The sequence below is a fragment of the Megachile rotundata genome, chromosome 1 (genome assembly GCF_050947335.1).
Source record: "Megachile rotundata isolate GNS110a chromosome 1, iyMegRotu1, whole genome shotgun sequence".
Taxonomy (NCBI): domain Eukaryota; kingdom Metazoa; phylum Arthropoda; class Insecta; order Hymenoptera; family Megachilidae; genus Megachile; species Megachile rotundata.
The window spans coordinates 7,747,475-7,762,579 of record NC_134983.1 but is presented as its reverse complement, the minus strand read 5'-3'; the positions used below and the strand labels follow the sequence as shown (position 1 = coordinate 7,762,579).

The 15,105-nt window shown below is 33.4% G+C and overlaps 1 protein-coding gene and 1 long non-coding RNA gene across 15 annotated transcripts in view; one reads left to right on the top strand and one right to left on the bottom strand.

Moving 5' to 3' along the window:
* The window catches only part of LOC105661785 (uncharacterized), a 351,630-nt gene that overhangs the window by 93,223 nt on the left and 243,302 nt on the right, over positions 1-15,105 (top strand). The window lies entirely within an intron of this gene.
* LOC143264778 (uncharacterized) lies at positions 101-6,355 on the bottom strand. Its single transcript, XR_013038707.1, has 3 exons — positions 1,237-6,355; positions 598-668; positions 101-534 (listed from the first exon to the last, which is right to left on the bottom strand). It is a non-coding gene; the product is annotated as an uncharacterized LOC143264778 (long non-coding RNA).

Here is a 15,105-nt window from a genome sequence, read left to right as displayed (position 1 = left end):
CATGTATAAATAAGTGTAAGCAAATTTTAAAAAATTGAATACATTTATTAATGTATAAATTTTAAAATAAAAAATGACAATCACGTCACAATGTTAATAGCATGTTAATACAATGTTAATTCAAGGTCAATAAAACGTTGAAACGATATTAACACATTATAACGTAAATATTTATTAAGTAATGCGTTTTCGGTGACTTTGATTTTTGATTTTATGAAAAACCTTGAGAAACGATTTCTGAACTTCTGTACATAAGTCAATGACAAACAGAATTTTCGCCATATTATATCCTAAAATGGTTTATTATAGTAAAAAACAAGATAAATTCAACACATATAGACCTCTTTATTCTTAGTTTTCAGCAAATTCCATAATACCATGAGATTTTCAAGCTCGTCCATAATACTGAACCTCCAAGGGGAATATTCGCCATAACCTCATGTTCCTAAGCTTCCAAAGTGAAATGTGTGTCGTGCGTTATCCAAGTAATTACGTTTATGATTTTTATTAAATTAACTCATAAAACCGTAGTATCTGGAACAAAATTGTCATATTTTATAAAACATAGCGTGACACTCAAAGGCAATAAGGTGATACCTCAACTTATACTTCAAAATTGGGACATCGATACTTCTGCAACTGAGAAGACTCCGTACAACCTACAAAAGCTATTTTTATTTCGTTAAATACATTATGAAGATATATATTTCTTTTGCCTAAAAAAATTCTTAAAAAGGACCTATTTAACACCTAGAATCATTTAATAACAGTAATTCTGTTTAATAACAGCAGCATTTTTTTAACCATGACTTTAAACACTACTGCTACCGATATTTTAAAATTTGATCCCCCATAAATATCTCGCAATAACAGAAAATGGACTTGTCCCACTTTCAAAATAAACGGTTCATACGATTGCGCAAACTAGCTTGAAAACACCGCAATTGGGACGCATAAGAGAAAAACTAAGCACCGTTAACAGAAAATGATGGATGAAATTCTCGCTTTGTAATTGAACGACGTGTCACTTAGCAAAAGGGAGATACTGACAAACTCATAGACCACTGCGTGCTATGGCTGGTCGTGTATCGATCTCGTGAACAGCATGAAAGTGTCACGAGGTTTACAATATCGTCGAGACAGGGAACTGCGTTCGGTTGTGCCCCTTATAACACGATCATTAATCACCTACCAACAATGATTTTATTCGCGGCGAGCGGTCTGTGTGTAACGTACCGTAACGCACCCCGAACGCTGGAGACGATACATCACCGCGATATGTAATATCGCTCTCGGCTCCACAAAGAAAGAGAACAGAAGAGGGCTGTCCTGTTCCGACGTATCGCCATCGACCGGTCGTCGATCGATCTTGCCGCGCGCGCCACTTTCAAACCGTGAAAACGCTCTCGCCACGGAATGCTAACAAGAAACCACGAAGCGTGAACGAAGATTGATTTCTCGTGCGCATTGTATTGCTGTGATTTATACCTTTTCTATCCATTTCAATGTTGTCATGCATATTCAATCGCGGCTGAAATTCTTCGGTGAATGAAAAAAGGATTTCCACCCCTCGTATCAAGTGAACGGGGCAAACAATTAAATGCTGAATAGTTTTCAATACTTTTAGTTACTTCAATTTTTACAAATTTTTGAGATTAACAATTTTTAACTTAATCTAAGGATATATGGCCAATGACACTTCTGAGGATTTTTGGGGGTGTGAGAATTGGGAATTTATTAGCATGGGATATGGCAAATTAGGATACTTGAGAATGTAAAAATTTGAAGGCGTGGAAATTTGAAAATATTATAATTTGCAATTAAAATATTTAAAAATATAGAAATTTGAAAACTTCAATCTGTTCACATAGCAAGTCACTGCAACTCCACAGCGAGTCTACCTTGCACTCGAGTGCTGGTGATATCTGCATTCAATTACAATTAACAACTCCGAGTGAAACGGATTACAGCAATGAGGCCCATGTTCCTCCATTAATACTTCATTAATTAATAAATATTTAATCGCGAACATTTCCATTACAACGTTCTGTATTTACCTATTCCAGATTCGTATTTAATTTATCGCCACCAATAACAGTTATCTCGAAAAAGAAATCCAAGTAACGTTGAACGGGGTGTGAATTATGGATTGATTTATAGTTAACTATCAAGTTGTCCAATGTAGCATAGGTTCTCCAAATTCGAAGCGTGAAGACAGTAAATGCTCGCTGTCACGCGATAAGCCTCAAGCGTCCATATCGAAAGCGTTTGGGGTTGTTTTATTGTATATGGGCTGATTATGCACGTAAATATTTCACTAGGGATGATTCTCGAAGAGTGGTAAAGGAAAAGAGGGGATACGGTAGAGGGGTACGAGACTGGTGGGGAAAATGACGGTAGGGAGAGGACGGGGATTTACGCGTGCAAGCCTGAACGCCCTTTATACGTCGTCGACGCCGTAATATATGACACCTATAGATCACAATTACGTGTAATGGCGCTCACTCTTGTATTCATGGCGATATTATTTCTGGTTGCCTTCCACGGTCGTCGTCGTCGAGCGTGTCCCTCTCTCCGTCTTACCCGTACGAGACTTTGGTCCGTATGCTAAGCAGCCGGTAATTCTAGTTTGATTTACTTGCCCGTCCACCCCGAAACTTTGCCATGGCCTCGCTTTCAACCCTGCCGGGAAAGTGATTACGCTGGATTGGGCGATAAGTCTTTTATGGTCTTTGTTCTTTACGAGTCACACGGTAGCCATAATTTACACGCCCTGAGCTACATACAGAAAGATTAGCTTATTTTCATCTTTTGACTCCACGTACAATTTTCATCGATCGATTTATTTCAGATCTTTCGATTAACAGCGAACTGTAGGGTGATGCTTATGACATAACAACTTTCTTGTATTTTGATATTCATGAAATACACATGAGATCCAATGTATTACAATATTATTTTTATACTTGCAATGCAATTTTATGAGGTAGATATTAAATTTTAATCTGTAACCATTGTCTCCAAAATGAAGTTCCAAGTACAAAAATTTAATTTTACATTTTTGCCTTGTACTGAGGATTAGCTGCATATACATTAGTTATTTGATACATTATTATACATATGACGCTATGTACAATTTATTCATAGTGTTATCTATAGATGCAGTTATCTGATATGTCTCCTTTCATAGTTAGGGGATGTTTGTCTACGTTTATGGCTGTACCCCTCAATCGTTTGAATTGGGAAACTGACTATTAGTGGGTACTCACCTAAAACAACCAAACCTAATACTGAAATATGGCACCAAATGAAATACACTAAACGTCATCGTTGTGTTTCGATATTAGTCAAGTACCACACTGAATGACTTAACGATACATCTACTTGAGAGTACTCAATTACAATTAGTTTCTTTCCCAATTTTATATTCGTTTATTCATATTGTATTTATGCCTCCACACAAAGCAAAGGTTAAATTTATCATGAGTGATATGTATTATTGTAACGAAGGAGTAAAAGTTCAAATGTACATGCTAAATGTCATTGCATTGATAATTCATGAAAGTTCAGAGTGCAAAATGGTAGAAATCAATAAAAAACGACATCAATTTTAGGGCTGTCTGTGAAGGCATAGTAACCAAATTGAAATAAACTAACCATCGCTTTCCCGATGACAAGCGATACGTCACTGTGACCAATTCACAATAGGGCATTACACCCCAAGACCGGGACAATAGTTATCTCCGGTCTGTAGAAACGTGTACGCGGTTATTATTCGCACGCGCACATGTGTCACCGCCGACGGCGACAAGTAGCACCATTGGTGCTGCCCTAAAACGTGGCTTTCGAGTAGCTGTTACGGAAACGTCGCACGGAACTTCACTCAATTACCGTACCGCTTAAAAGCACTTACATATGATGGTTAACGAACGAACTGTCCTTTGCGATGTCTTAAAACATTTTACTGAGTAATTAGGTGGAACGAAATTAGCGGAAACGTTGACATAAATGTTAATCGAGTAGCACAGTCGAACTTTCATTACTCGAAAATCTTTATAAGATTAGAATTTGTGAGGTTTTTACAACATAATGGGTTGGTAAGAGTGTTATAGGAATGAGGTTCATAAGAGTGCTGAGTTTGAATGAGAAAGATGTCCCATTGATACATTGAGTAAGACGAATTACATATTGAAATTATATATGTTATTTATTCAATATTATACAGAAAGAAATTTCTTCCTTCTATTCTTCTATTCTTCCTTCAATTCTTCCTTCTATTGCGATAACCTGAATAGTTTGAAATAAAACGTTAATTAGAATTCTACCTCTGTAATTTGAATTTAGAATAGTTTACTAGTTGAAGTTTATCTCCAATTTGAATTTAGAACAGTTACGCTATCACAAGTCGAAGCTCTACAAGTCGAACTTCTAACTTGTAACTTTGCATCTTGAAGTTTGTACAGGGTGATCAATAGGTGGTGGTTCAAGCGGAAAGGTAGTTATTCTACGTGAAAAAAGAAATTATACAATAAAATTTGTTATAATAGGAAAATTTTAAAAGAAAATTTAGAAAATAGTGCAGATGAATTAGAATAAATTAGATTTATGAATTAGATGAATTTTATTTTCAGCAAGACTATGACGCGAAAAATACAGCCTATATGCATAGTGCGTGAGTGGTTGTTAATACCAATACTCCCCACAGGTTAGCAACTCCTCCACAATTGCTTGACTTAAATCCTATCGAACATGTATGGACAAAACTAGAAAAAAATGTGCGAAAACATGATATAACGTCGAAAGAACACTTGAAAGAAATATTAAAAAGAGAATGGTGTAATATGGAACCTGACTTCGTTAAAAGTTTGGTGTTGTCAATGCCCGATATATTACGTGAAGTGATACGCCGGAAGGGTTATCATACAAAATATTAATTTATAAAATTCCTGCTAAAATAATTGTAGTAATAATTAAGTGTACGAATACTTTTGTCTTGGTGATTTCTTACGGTCTCGTAAATTTCATGTCATTTCAAGTTACTACATGATGTTATTGCCTTCGGTTTTGGGTCATTTGTTGCTGTAAGTAATGTTTAATATACAGCTATATATGATTAAATATACTTAATAATATATCAAATATTCTTGTTTTTATTTCTATATTTCAAGTGTACGAATACTTTTGTCCTCCACTGTACATGTCATGTAAAGAAAGCTTATACTGCACTCAAGTGTATTTCAACCTAACCTAACCTAACCAAGAACTTCATAACCTAATCTACTGATCCACAACTTCGCACATAAACATAATTGCGTCAATAATAATTACAGTAGACTGATATTCTACATTCAGAAATGAAATAGCATATTTCCTTAAATTTAAAAGAACAAAGTATACATCATACTTCGAAAAGATAATTGGTACATAGGACAGTGATCTGTTAAATGTTGGAACAACCGTGAGGAAAAAAGTGTGCAACCCTGCCAGGGTCATGTATGTTACGTACGTTTTAGCGATACGTGCAGACGCACAAACGAATCATTCACGTTTCCCGTAAATTGCGGATTCATGGTTTATCGGCGCGCGGCCGAAACGTTTTACTGCTCGGTGATGCGCGATAACGCCGCGCTGACAGCGGAATGTTCCGGTCAAAATGAATCCAGCGAGTACACGCGAGCCGCATATGCGGGAAACGTATTCCCCTGTGTTTTGTTTTTCGCAAGCGTGCCTGGAATATTGGATGTACCCAATGGCGTAGGACGAAAGAGCACCGGGAACTAACGCCATTTCCTCCAGAAACCGGAAAACAATTTCTATGCTGACGGCGTCGCGCGACTACTGTTACGAAAAAGATTTCAGTCGATTCGTTACCATAAAATAAAGTGAAAGAAACACTTTTATAAAAGGTTCCTTATATTAAGTGGTTAGGTTTCAATAAATAGTTTTCTTCTCGTTCTAACACTTTAAGAGCTTAGAAACTTGGGAATTTTTCAGATCGATTATGATCTGTTGATAGTTTTACTCTCGCTTCGAAAAGTATACCTGAGAGTGTTTATGTCGTTAGACTTTCAACGGTTCTACATGCTGTTCTCACTTCCTGTGTGTTTATGACATTGGCGTTGCAATAATTTGCAGTTAATTATGATATTTCTTGTTTCAGTATACATGCGTTATACGTACAAGTTAGCTTTGGTAGTAGTCCAGGTAATTAAACTGTAACGACCGTAATGGTTACAGTAATTTGAAAATGTAGTGTTTAAATTAATTGCAAATTTCATACATCTCTACGTAATTAAAAAGAAACTTTGTTTCACTATCCAATCAAAAGTGAAGAATAATTTCTGTGACACATATGTATACGTGTGATAATGAATACGTTAAGCAAGGTAGTACCTATAAATATTATAACAAGTTTTGAATGCATGAAGTTTAATCCATTATAAAAGTAATAGTGTGTCTAGTGCCCACGAAATCAGAATTCTCACATTGGAATTTTTATTCGCTAAATAATTATTCATATATACATTATAATCTAACTGCAGGTATCTTGAAATTTGAAACACAGGTTTTCAATGTAAATTTACTGATGTATCTACCATAAATCTAGAGAAAACCTAAGACATAGCTATCATAAAGTATCTAATATATTCCTAGAATTAATATCTGAGTCTCAGAGCTGGTGTGTATTAAGTCCATATTTGAATACTAATTATTCTCTGCATGTTTTTCGTATTAAATTATTCGTGTAAAAAAAAGTATCTCGTTCCAAGTCGTTTAGTTCTTAATGCAATTAATATAAAAATTATTTTAATCTTGTTCCGAAATAATTAAGGATTATCTTGATATCTTGTTCCAAGATCTTTTCTCCTTTTTTTCCACTATACAAAATTTTCCTACAGCAAGTTTTGTATTAAGTTATCTTCACTTATGAAGAATATTTAGCTGCGTTCCAATTTGTGCTTCAAATAAAAGTATTAATGAAATATGTATTAACAGCAAATTGATAAATTATAACAAGTTTCATTGTACCAACGGAGAGATATTCAGCAACCAACGTTAAATTATGCGGGTTGGTAACGCGCATGGAAACCGCATTAAAAATATTCTTTAATTTATCATGTATCATATTGCTATCTGGTAAAACATAAATTATTATTCGCTCTTAACCGAATTTACATCGTTTTGTTTGATTTACACGTAACAGTTATTAATTCAAAATTCAATTAAGGGTTTACTGGTTTTATTAAACCTGTAATGTTGCCGGTTAAACGAAACTGTTTGATATTTCATAAGTACTGGTAAATGTCTGTCCGCAAAGAACAATCACTGCTGTGTTTATTTTTAGCAATAGCTGCATTTATCTTTTAAATTACAAAACTGTGCAGGGTTTTACAAACGTGCGATTATTTGAAGATTATTTGAAAATGGTCAAATTCTGTTACTTTTTCGACATACTCTGTATTTATCCTAAAATAATTGTTACATTTTGTGGATGTTTCAAAGATAAATTCGTTGAAAATTTAATAACTATGCTCTATTTGATGTAAACTGAATTTACGAACTGTACAGTGTGTTTCAAAAATACTTCAACTTAAATTGCTCTTTCATTATGGATTTTTCTTATTTTAAAATTTACGTTAATTACATAATAAAATATAAAAATACAGCAGGTGAAATTTTGAAACATTACTTCGAACACTTTCCGTTAAAATAACACACGATGCTGGAATAAAGTTACGTGACAAGTTCGCGCCTAATTACACGAAATTGCGGGTAAGATAAATAAATGCTGTCAATTAGCAAAAGAAAAATATACAAATGTTGCAACTCATTTCAAATTGGAGGAAATAATATTTTTCATCGGTTAACTGATCGAACCAGATGGTTCGGTCTTAAATGCCCAACGCACTCAATAATCTTGTACTCCTTTCGGATGTGTATACTTTCAGAAAATTTATATTAAGATATCGCTGTAATCATCAGCTATTAAATTTATGCGAATATGCGTCAGAGGAAACATGAAAAAGGTGTGTACGCGATGGCTTTCGCGAAGACATGCATTGACATAAGTAGCTAAAAAGTTTTCAGTTTTAAAGGTTGTGTAACACCAGATTTATTTATTTCTTCATTTACTTACTTTCATACTTTATTAGCTGCATGATTTCAGCTCATTTTTATTTTGAAAATAATAGAAAGAAATAATTGGTGTGCAGAATTCAAATAAATCAATTTTAAATAATTTGGTGTCGTGTTCTAAAATTTACTGAAATTAAACTAATCACTCAAATCAAAGTAAAAGTTTCCTGAAAATATTGAGCTATTTTTATTTAAATACTTATTAATATCCATATATTTCATTAATGAATTCTAAAGGATCTTTTTAATAATCATTACATAAGACAGACATAAAAAATGTTCAATTCTCCATGAACACAAAGTGAAAGGCGTCTATTTATCACTGATAGTTGCAGTATCACATTAATACGTATCTAACGTAACGCAGCTCCTAACTTGAAGACAAACGATCCAATCTGTTAAGAGTTTACCACCCCTTGACATGTGCGCTTTCGTATTGGGATTATACAGGTTGTCTCACAAATGAATGATATGTTCGAAGGAAAAAGCATCGTAGACTTCGTCAACAAAGAGTCAAAGTCACATTTTATTTAATATTTTCAATTACAGTGGATAATGCCATAATATACATATGAATATAATATGTTGTGTACTTTGTTATAATGTGTTATTTTTAGAATATAATATATTATAATAATAAGTAATATAATTTAGTACAATATAATACAGTATAGTATAATGTATTATAGTATAGAATAATACAATATAATATAATTTACAATACAGTACATAGTATGTTTTGTTATAATGTATCATTTTTACAATATAATTTCAAATGTGCATTTACATTACACGTATGGTAACAATTATTTTTTAGTAGAAATACATATAACTAAAAATATAAACTGAGTACTTCAACATAAGTCGAACACTACATTATGCAAAAATTACAGTTATTTAATATTCTGACATTTTGACCATAAATTCATAAAAATCGAATGCCTACGAAGTACGTCGTTTAAATCGAAGTCAAGGTTTGGTTCAATCACCGAGGCCTCAAATATAAAACACTTAACATACAATTACCACACCTGCCTTTTAATATTCCAAGTATTACTACATATTGAAGATAAAGTATATCATTGTTAAATTAATACTGTCACATATTTTTAAAAATCTCTTGAATTTAATAATTTGTCTACTTACTGTACTCAATACGAAATAACCTGTTTTTGTTGAAAGGTAGCATGGCAGATTGAAATAAAAATAATGTATTTATGATGTTATGCAATTGTAATGAAATAATATTTAATATTCCGTTATTTGAATTAGTATCGTCTAAGAGATTAGATAGCCTTGATCTTAGCACCTTACAATGTTATACAAGAATATATCAAAAGAGAAAGCAAGAAAATCTGAGGTGGATAAATTAGGTATTTTCTTCTAGTTACCCTTTCTAATATCGCTGCGATTTATTCTATGGTGAACTATAGTGCATTCAGATGTCAGGAAATTTCACGTACGAGTATGATTTAAAGTTATAAATATTCAGAACGGCGCTTCATTTGATGATCCTTTGTCCACAGATTTCTGTATACTGAGTCACCATTTTGTGCAGAATACCTGAATCTTAACCAGAGTATTAATCGTATTTAATTATTTATAAGTCATGTCTCTTAAATTTGATATAAAAAAATAAAAGAGGTAAAAACCTTGGAACAAAATACCAATTTAAAATAACTTTCACATAATTATATTAAAAACTAAACGACTTAGAAGGAGATATTTTTTATCACGTAAAAATCATACAAGGTATATTTTTTCATTAAAAGTGTACTTAATACACTGTGACTCAGAGATTTAGATATTAATTCTAGGAATACAAATACTAGGTATATCAGATACTTTAAGGCAGCTATGTTTTAAGGTTTTCAAGGCATAATGGAGGATACATCAGTAAATTTACGTTGAAAACCCATGTTTTAGATCTGAGAATACTTGTCCTTAGATTATAAGTTCTGTATACATGAATGATTATTTAGCGAATGAAAATTCTAATGTGAGAATTCTGATTCCGTGTGCACCGTCTAATGGTGAACACTAGACACACTATAACTTTCACGACGGATTAAACTTCACGCATTCAAAACTTGTTATAATATTTATAGGTACTATCTTGCTTAACGTATTCATTATCATACGTATACATATGTATCACAGAAATTATTCTTCACTTTTGATTGGATAGTAAAACAAAGTTTCTTTCTAATTGCACAGAGATGTATTTGCAGTTAATTTAAACACTACATTTTTAAATTACTGTAACCGTTGCGGTCGTTACAGTTTAATTACCTGGACTATTACCAAAGCTAACTTGTACGTGTAACGCATGTATTCTGAAACGAGAAATGTCTTATAATTAACTGCGAATTATTGCAACGTAAATGTCATAAACACACAGGAAGCGGGAACATCATGTAAAACTATGAGAAGCTAATCATAATTGGTTTGGAAATTCTTCAAATTTTTATGTTGCGAATTTGCAATTGACGAAAGGGGTTCTAAAATTTTGAATTCTCAAGTTTTTAAAATTTAATGTTCAAGTTTATAGGTTTTCAAATTGGGAGATTTTTAGATTTAATAATTTTTGAAATTCTCTATTTAAAAATTCTCAAATTCTCGAATTCTCGAATTTCCAATTTCCCAAATTCCCAAATTCCCAATTTTCTAATTTTTCAATTTCCCAAAATTCTTAAATTCCCAATATCCCAAATTCCAAATTTCCAATTTCTCAATTTCCCAAATTCCCAATTTTGCAATTTTCTAAAATTCCCAAATACTCAAATTCCCAATATCCCAAATTTCCAATTTCCCAAATTCCCAATTTCCAATTGCCCAATTTTCCAATTTCCCAATTTCCTAATTTTCCAATTTCTCAATTTTCCAATTTCCCAAATTCCCAATTATGCAATTTTCTAAAATTCCTAAATTCCCAAATACTCAAATTCCTAATATCCCAATATCCCATATCCCAAATTCCCAATTTCACAATTTCCCAATTTCCCAATTTTGCAATTTCCTAAAATTTCTAAATTCCCAAATACTCAAATTCACAATATCCCAAATTTCCAATTTTCCAATTTCCCAAATTCCCAAATTATAATATTCCCAACTTTCCAATTTCCCTAATTACCCTAATTTCCCAATTTTCTAATTTCTCAAAATTCCGAAATTTTTAAAATTTCTATATTCCTAAAATTCCCAAATCCCCAAATTTCCGAATTCCAAATTCTCAAACTCCTACATTCTCAATCCACCAAACTCCTACCTTCTGAAATTTTCAACCCCCTCAATCCTCCACCCTTAAATATTCAAATTCCCTGAATTCCTTCCTTCCCAATACACAAACCCTCAAATCTCCAAATCCCCAGATCTACAAAATAACCTCCAAATGTTCGAAGGGCCTACCTAAACCTTAACTCGGCCCTGACTATTCCGTTGCGAACTTACATCAAAATAAAAATCGCACATTTTACAGACCCGCATACTCTATTCGATGAAAATTGATCACCTAGCAAAACACCCATATTGTTATAAGAAAATAGCATGTCGACTAAAAAATCCGGTGTTATTAATTCGCATTAAGTTAATAGGTGCAGGTGAGAAGGAGACAGATGCAAGAGAGAGAAAGGTAGATCGTAAACGAGAGAGTGAGAAACAGTGTGTAACTGTGTACACGTTCTCGCGTGTCTGTGTGTGTGTGAGAGAGAGAAACTATAGAGGGGAATAAGGTCACGCCAGAAAGTGAGTAATGAAGGCGGTTTATCTCCGAGGAGTAACTAGCGGTGTTCGTGTAATGGGGGCATTCATCAACGCGATCTCACATCGCCTTTCCGTTCGCGTTTCAGAGTCTCATGACGATTTGCACTACGAACGGACGGTGAGAAACGGAGCTGAAACGATTTCTTTCTGTGCGCGTCTTGGAAAACCCGTTGCCACTTTGCCAGGTAAGATTAATGTCGTCGAAGCGGAGTTTTCGGCGCCATTAATTTTTCTGGCACATTTATTAATTTTCCTTGCCCTTGCAATCGTTCAGCGCAGTTTAAGATCTCGACGTTAAGCTGACGGCCGATCCTACTTATTCTTATAATCTTCTTTCGCATTCTTCGAATATTCCTCATTTCGCTGGATATTATGAAATTACGCTCAACGTCCAATTCCGTTTATGAAATGTTGATAAATAATGGTGTCTACAATTTTGGCCCACCTTGCGTTTCATTTGTGCGTTCGCACGGATTGGTGAAAGTTTAGTCATTAATACAGATTTTGAAATTATCTCTTGACAAAAAAATATGGAGATTAATTCTCCAATTTAAGCTAAAAAATCTGTTAATACTTAAAGTTTGCTTCGCATCTCCGTTTAGGTTAAACTTGCAAATTATACTGAATAGGTCAATGTGGATTAAAAGAGTAAATAAATAAAAATATTTCCACCTTTTTAGTTAATGTTTTTTCCGATGAAAATGATTAACATTTGTACTCGAAGGTTAATGCGATATCATATAAACAAATTAGACGCATCTGCAGTCCTGTCATGAATAATAAAACGTAATTTGCGTTGTCATCCAAATTATCATTCAGACTGTTAACTCTTCTGCAAATTACATTTTATCTCGGACTGAATGATTAATCGGAATTTAATGCGACATTAAGTAATTGAATAAAAAGAAGAATTATTCCTAATTGTACTATAAATCATCGCTTAGAGAATTATTAGTCAATTTCTACTTTACGTAATGAGTTGTTCGGGAAGAAACCATTTTAAAGACACGATTTAACATTTTGGTATTAACAGGGTAAATATTGATAAAAAATGTTAAAATACACCTTTGATATTTTAAAAATGCCTATGTGCCTTTGACATTTTTAAAATGTCTGTTAAAATATACCTTTCACATTTGAAAACATTTGAAGATTATGCGTATTCGAGATACGCAATGCTTTTGAATAGTCCTGTACTTATTTCGTTCTACAGGGTGTCTCACAATTAGTGTAGGTCCCTGAAATGGAGGGTAGCTGACGTGATTTTGAATAAAATTTCCCTTTGCAAAATTGGGGATTGAAGTTTTGTTTGTGAATTATTAAGGAAAAACACGGACCAATTAGAGCGCGAGGATTACGCATGCGCAGACGCGAGAGCGACAGCTTCGAACCTAGTGGCTGAGCGCGCGTAATCCTCGCGCTCTGATTGGTCCGTGTTTTTCGACGTCAGCTACCCCCTCCATTTCAGGGACCTATACTGTGAGACAGCCTGTATATTAATGTTAGCGTTGAAAAAACGAGATACTTGAGTTAAGAGGGATTCTATGTTAACAGGGTATTCTGTACTTAAAGACTTTCGTATTTTGTAAAAATTAAATTTCTAATCTTACTGTTTTCCATTTGTAAAATTTCGTTAGAACTTAGACACTTGTCAACGAATTTTGCGAAATTTTTTAATGTACAAATTTAAATTATATTTTGAACAAATCCGATACAATGTCCAATAGTGTAAAAAATTAGATATCGGTTTCGGTATCGTTATTTCAGCCGTAAGTGATATTAACATCTATCAATTATTAACAAATACGATAAAATTGTCGAACTTGCTGCTACATTTTATTGTACAAATTTAAAAAAGAATGGCTTTCGGGCATTTATCGTTAATATCGTCAAAACGAGTAATAAATATTTATAAGTTATTGACAATTCATCGATGAGTGATATTGGAGCAACCGTGTACGTTATACATAAAACTTCATACCGAACATTTAACCGAGAAACAAAAACACCGTTATCCAGTATGGTGCGCGTCATTGTCAGTATGCGACACCAACAAGATAACAACAATGATAATAATAACAACAATAATGACGGAGCATCTACGAGCAACGCGAAATACACGCGCGGAACACGCAACGATCACAGCGGGCAGCCATATTATTACCGTCTTTTCGCAGTCCGCACCTCTGTAATTATAATTTTATTTTTATGGACATAAATTATACAGTCTGCCTAGCTGTGTCATTATATGGCATTTTAATTCAAGGCTGTAGACATAATGGTAACCCGCGCCACGGACTCGTTGCTCACCTGCCAGGTGAGGAGAAGAAGGAAGGGGTAAAGGAAGGGGTTTAAAGGGAGGGGCATTATGGCGGGGAGACAGCCACTTTGCCTCTCTCGTTACTCGTACGCTGTTACGTTTATTTTGCTGCTTCCTCTGCACTCTCATTTCCTTGCTTTCCGAGCTGACGATCAATCTGCATAACGCTCGGCCTTTTTTCAATTTGAATTATTACTCCGCTGTACGTTCTACGAATTGAAAACACGTCAGGCTGTTCCTTTACGATGTATAGAATCTCAATGTTACGATAATCTATATTGTTAATACTGTCAAAATCTGTATTGTTAACACTGGTTTTTATACTATTGAGAAAGTCCGTGAATACTTGTAATTTCTTTAGGAATGTTTGTACAATTTTGTATGTGAGATACGATGTTATTTCTGTGAACATTTACAGTTGAGATATTTATGAACATTTATGCAATTTTGTACGTACAATAAAATTATAATTTTGTGAATATTTATAAATGGGTTATTTATGAACTTTTATGCAAACTTATGTATACAAAACAATGGCAATTTCGTCAACATTTATTATTAAAATGTTTTGCTTAATTTTTGAGAACTCAATAAGATTGATTTTATAAGAAATAAAGAATAATAAGAAATTTTGAAATTTAGGTTTGAAACTGTTATAAGCAAATTTAAGAAGCTGAATTTTTTAAAGATATTATAGAGCAGTTTCTCTATAGGATGTTTCTTCAGAAAAGATTTTGTGATAATTGAATTATATTAAATTTGTTTTACAGAATTGTGCAAACAGATGTTATCTGCATTTTATTCAGAATTCACTGTTTTATTTTACAAACGATATGAATTATAAATATTTGTTTCTAGAACCGTTTACCGTTTACTAATTTACTATT